General features: G+C 43.6%; 1 pseudogene; it reads right to left on the bottom strand.

Annotated features, from left to right (window-relative positions):
- Positions 1–737: 737 nt before the first annotated feature.
- The window catches only part of LOC105991369, an 8376-nt pseudogene continuing 3714 nt past the window's right edge, over positions 738–5399 (bottom strand).

Here is a 5399-nt window from a genome sequence, read left to right on the forward strand (position 1 = left end):
ATTGAACCACCGTTCTTTAGTCCTGAGGGTCTTATATGGGAAGTACACCTCCTTACTTTGCTGCTCAGTGAATTCATCTTCATTTTACATGTCACCTGTTCCCTTTAGGAGAGAACTGAAGGGCACATGTCAAGTCAGTCTCCCAGAATGTCTGCTTTCCCCAGCTGCAGTTTCCTGTTCTTGATGACCCCATCTGCAATGGCTGATTGCACATTGACCTTGGCTAGTCTTAAATCTATTCAGGAGAGCTTTGCACAGTCCTGTATATAGAAACGGTAGGAACAGATGGAGGAGCTGGCTATAGGAATGTGTTTGTTACCACTGAAAATATCCCTCTAACTTGGTTTGCTAAGGCTGGAGGTGGGTTGAGCCAAGCTGAAGATTTCAGTGACTCACCAGAGAAAAAAATCACATATGGCAACCACTAAACCCAAGTTTTGGTCCAACTATTTCCACATTCTCACCTTTATGCAATTATTGATTGATTTGATTTTTGTGACAGGGTCTTGCTATGAGTCCCAGTTGGCCTCTTTGTGTGTGTGTGTGTGTGTGTGTGTGTGTGTGTGTGTGTGTGTGTGTGTGTGTGTGTTGGTACTGGGGCTTGAACTCAGGGCCTTCCACTTTTTCTTAGCTTTTCATTCTATTACTTGAGCCACACCTCCACTTCCAGTTGTTTTTTTTTAGCATAAATAAAGGTTTTATTGCTCAGTTTGGGTGAATGACAGCCTGTCACATCCTCAAGCTTCTGTTGTACACACTCCAGCCCTTAAGATGACAGAAGCAGCTAAGCTTATTGACAGTGGGCAGTGAAAAGGATTTGAAGACTTCTGAAGGTTAACGAAGCTAACTGGGTTGAACCAATGTCCTAAAAGTAAATCCAGGATGGAAAAAGCATCATCCAAGGCTGGAGGTCTTGGTGATTCTGGATCAACTCTTAGGGCTGCCATCTGCTTCTTGGTGAGTGATTGTTGTCTCCCTCTAGCCCTCACTGTCCACTATAGTCTGGTGCTCCTTCACTTTCCCGTCTTGCTCACAGAGATACTCTTGAAGTAGGACTTGGGCTGAGACTGCAGAATGGGGCCAAGACTCTCCTGGGAAACCTGGGAATCAAGATCATTGTCCTCTCTGGCTCTAGGATGGTGAGTCACAGGCCATATGTCATCAAACCGATGAAAAGATCTTGGAGACCCTCAGTCTGGTGCTGGCCCAACCAGCACTAGATTCAGTTCTTGTATCAGATTCAGTTCTTGTATTACTCTCCAAGACACCCCTCTCCCCCCCCCCCCCCCAAAAAGATCTTGGGCTGAAGACTATCTGGGTATTTAAGCATTGAGTCTCAAAGCAGTCTCTCACCAGGTGTCTCTGATCCAAGACCTGGAAGATCAGGAGGGCAGGAAGGAAAGGTCCAGGCTCCCACCTCGTTGAAGATGCTATGGAAATCACGAAGGAATTCATCAAAGACGAAGTTATCATGGAAATGTATCCCTCTCCTTGGGCTGAAGCTGAAGCCAAGTTCGTTTGGGGGCTGAGAACCACCAACACTCAAGCTCCCAGGACCTCAGTGGCTCCTTATTCCCTGTGGCTCTGCAGTCCAGAAAAGCTGAAAAAGCCCCCCCCCCTTTTTTCTAGGTCCCATGGTGGGACTCAGACCCTTCACTTCCAGCTTTTTGCTGGCTAATTGGAGATAAGAGTCTTGAGGGGATTTCTCGGCTTGGGCTGGCTTTGAATCTTAATCCTTAATTCTCAGACTCCTGAATATCTTGGATTACAGGTGTGAGCCACCAGCACTTGGCTCACAGTTGGCCTTAAACTCATGATCTCCTGCCTTAGCCTCTCAACGGTTGAGATGGCAGGCATAAGCTACTGTACCTGTTTTTGTTTTGTTTTTTTTTGTGGGCTTTTTTTCATGCTGGGAATTGAACCTGGAGCTTTTTCAAGCTAGAAAAGTGTTCTTCCAATGAACTATATTCTCAGTCCTTTAAGCTTCTTTAGAGAGGCACAGGAATAAAATACTACATTGCTAAGGTACCAGACAAAAAATAGTCATCAAATTTCTGGTTTCTGTATGACATGTACCCACATGGTCCCAGAACGTCACACAGAATTCTGAGATTGTGTGGCAGATGGCAAGGAGAAGCATGGAAGAGAAACTGGGGTTTTGTATCTGTAGAAACTTTTCATTGCCGCACTGGTCAGGTGATATTTGAAATGCCATATCTTATTATTACTTGTATATTATGAATGTATAGCTGTACATCCTATTATTACCCATCATGAGTAATAATCACTCCCTGTGCAGCGGTAGGAGCTGTGGGCCAGCTGAGACCATGGCTGGCAGCCAAGGGAAGGAAAGGAGCAGCTCTGGGTGATGCACAGCAGACTGCCAGGCATGGCTGTAGAAACTGAGTGTGACTCGGGTGTGCGGTTAGATGTTGCTGGAGCTAAGATCACACATACCATATTGATTTATCATGTCCCCCAATTGCTGCTTTACGCAGTATCATATCTGCCTCTGGTGATGATGACAGTCGACCATTTTGCCCTTTTCCTTATCATTAAATAAAATTTATTTTTGTGCTCAGATGCAAAATCGGAGTGTTGAAACACACATAAAATCACTGTATCAGTCATGAATTTGGCAGTTTAGCACAGGAAACAGTTCTTCTTTCCCAGTTGTGGGTGTGGTGTGGAAACCACACACAGCTTTGCTGAAACCTCTCTGGTTTGGCACCTCTTATAAGGATGCCCACAAGGAGTCAACCTGGCTGGAATAATCTCAGGACTTCACTGGGGGACCACTGGCTTCCACTTACCTGACCACAGCAGCATTGAGCTCCTTTTGATTAGACCAAGGGTCTCAGTTCTTCACAGGTTGTTGACCTGAGGCTTCCCTTGGTTCCTTACTCTGTGAGTCTTTAATAGGACAGCTTACAATGTGATCGTCGGCTTCCCTCAGAGCAGGAAGCAAAAGAACAAGACAGAAATCTTTTAACCTATCATCAGTCATAGCCACTACTTTGGCCAGTTCTGCTCATTAGAAGCAAATAAGTATGTGCAGACCAGAATTCCTATAGTTTGGTACTGGAATGTCCTCCAAAGGCTCCAGCTTGGGGAATCTTGGGAGGTAGTGAAAACTTTCTAAGATGTGGGGCTAGCTGGAAGTCCTCAGGTTATGGTGTGCCCTCAATGGAGATTGTGGGATCCCTCTCTCTTGCTCTCTGTTCCCAAGATGTGCAGTTTTGCTCTATTTTGCATACTGCCATAATGTGCTGTCTCACCATAAGCTTAAAAGGAGCAGGGACAACCAATCTTATGGACTGCAACCTCTGAAACGGTGAGCTGAAATAAACCATTTTTTTCTCTATAAATTGATTATGTCAGGTATGTATAAGAAGGATGAAAGCTGACTGTTATGGTACTCAAAGGGAGGGGATTACACCAAAGCATGAATGCAAGGAGAGGCTCATGTGAACCATCTTAAAAGCCGCCCATGATAACAGCTATGCTTTTTGACAATATTGGATTATAATGCCCTTTCCAGTAAAAAGGCTTTTACAATTGCTACTTTCAGCATATATCTGTCAAAAATCTAATGCATGTTGCCCTGTCACAGAACCTCAAGATAATAAGACACTCTTGCCGGAAACTACCACGTGATGTTTCTTTAGAGCGCCAATCTCTCTGACCTAAAATCTGGTCGTCTTTCATTTGAGTTTTTCTCGAGGACTCAAAGAAATGATTGTGATTACCAATGGAATCTAAAGTGACACGGCTAAAAAGGAATCTCTGTGTTCCTCAGTTCTAATCTACCATCAGTTCACAGATCAGAAACCAGTAACTTGTTCATGGACATCCTGCTCTCTACTAGTGAACTGGGTACATGTTAGGTTTTGGTGACCTTACCACAGATTTTAGGACAGGACCAGTACATTGCTTCTCCTGGGAGACCTTCAGCATGGATGTCGATTAAGAACATTATTAACTGACTTCAGCTAAGTATCACTATCCCACGATACTATGAAATTTATATAATCACTTAATCTCAATAAAAAAATTTTTTAAAAGAAAATTATTGGGCTGGGAAGGTGGCTCAGTGGCAGAGTGCTTGCCTTGCATGCCTGAGGCCCTGGGTTCGATTCCTCAGCACCACATAAGCAAAAAGAAAAATACCGGAAGTGGCGCTGTGGCTCAAGTGGTAGAGCGCTAGCCTTGAGCTGAAGAGCTGAGGGATAGCGCCCAGGCCCAGAGTTTAGGCCCCACTACCAGACCAAAAAAAAGAAAAGAAAATTATTAATACAAAATAAAGCAAGGGAGGAAAAAGAGGAAAGGAGAAAGTGGAGAGGAAGAATTTTGAGAGACAGGAATTGCAAAAGAAGAGGAAAGAAGAAAGGCTAAAACATATTCACTGTTGGTACCACTGGGGGGCTCCATGACTTTCGGATGTAGCTATTGTTTAATGCAATGACATTCTGATACATCCGTCAAAATAAACAATTAAACTTTTAGTGCTCTCTCATTGACAAGCAGCATGTCAAAGTGGTTAAGATCTAGGCTCTGCAGTCAGGCTTGAACCCTATGTCTACCGCTAGATGTGTAACTTCTGCACATCACTTAACCTCTCTTGCTTCATTTCACAAAGGGAATGATAATAGCCCATAGTGCAGGGAACTGCCATGAGGTAAGTGAGTGAATAAATGCTCAGTGCTTACAATAGCACAGGGCTCACACAAAGTTTTAAAGTTCTTAAGTCCTCGTCTGGGCTGGAAGATAGAGCAGAGCTTGGTATAAGGAATGAGGGAAGAGAATACAGTAGAAGAGAGAAGGGAGAGGAAGGACAACAGGTAGGGCAGGCAGGTGACTATACATATCACTGGCAGTGTGCAAGCCACATCAGAATGTCTTGTGCATCACCAAACAAACCAAACAGACTGCATTGGAAAAGTCCTTTTGACCGCTGAGGCATTCTCCTAATCCTTTTCCAGGCTCTTCTTCTATCCCCCTCCTCAATTCAGCTTCTCTGGCAGCAGCTGTTTGGTCCCCCTTTCTTATCCTCTCAGGAGATTAATCCCCAGAAACGTAGGGCTGCATTGAAGTTGAAACAATACACTGGAAATATATATTTTATATATAATGTGTTATGTATTATATATTCTATTATTAGAGCTATCATATAACAGAATGATTTACTATTTTTGAGGCCTTGAACAATTTTTTTACATTTTTATTGTTATTATAAAGCTGATATACAGAGGGGTTATAGTTATATAAGTCAGGTAAAGAGTACATTTCTGCTGGGCACTAGTTGCTCACACCTGTAATCCTAGCTACTCAGGAGGCTGAGATCTGAGGCTCACAGTTCAAAGCCAGCCTGAGCAGGAAATTCCATGAGACTTTTTTTT

The sequence above is a fragment of the Dipodomys ordii genome, unplaced genomic scaffold (assembly GCF_000151885.1).
Source record: "Dipodomys ordii isolate 6190 unplaced genomic scaffold, Dord_2.0 Scaffold72, whole genome shotgun sequence".
Classification (NCBI taxonomy): Eukaryota; Metazoa; Chordata; class Mammalia; order Rodentia; family Heteromyidae; genus Dipodomys; species Dipodomys ordii.